We start from the raw sequence: 303 nt of genomic DNA, 5'->3' as shown, positions 1-303 counted from the left end.
CCCTTGTCCCCGCGCGGCGGAACGCTCCGCGCTGCGCCGCTGGCGGCAGGATACACTGAATCCTGCGCGACTTATAAGAGCTCCTTGTGCGGCGCCATTTTAAGCCTCTCGGTCTGTGGCAGCCGCGCTAGCCCGGCCCCGAGAGCGAAGAGCGAGGGGAGGCGGAGACGGAGCAAGGTCCGAGGAGCAGCTCCGGTCCCCGTCAAGCCGCCAACGCAGGCCGAGGACGGTCGGACTCCCGCCGCGGGAGGAACCTGTTCCCCTGAGGTGCTTGGGCGCTCCTTTCCTTACCCGTCTGGGGCT

General features: G+C 68.6%; 1 protein-coding gene across 4 annotated transcripts in view; it reads left to right on the top strand.

Annotated features, from left to right (window-relative positions):
- Positions 1-52: 52 nt before the first annotated feature.
- Positions 53-303, top strand: part of CTNNB1 (catenin (cadherin-associated protein), beta 1, 88kDa) — a 48,055-nt gene continuing 47,804 nt past the window's right edge. For all 4 annotated transcript variants that reach the window (XM_010835465.1, XM_010835464.1, XM_010835463.1 and 1 more), the window contains exon 1: positions 53-267. The gene's annotated coding sequence lies outside the window, so the exon portion shown is untranslated. The remainder of the gene's footprint in view (positions 268-303) is intronic.

The sequence above is a fragment of the Bison bison genome, unplaced genomic scaffold (assembly GCF_000754665.1).
Source record: "Bison bison bison isolate TAMUID 2011002044 unplaced genomic scaffold, Bison_UMD1.0 scf7180017864043, whole genome shotgun sequence".
NCBI lineage: Eukaryota > Metazoa > Chordata > Mammalia > Artiodactyla > Bovidae > Bison > Bison bison.
Note: the sequence above shows the minus strand (reverse complement) of the source record. Positions and strands in the feature narration are given on the sequence as shown.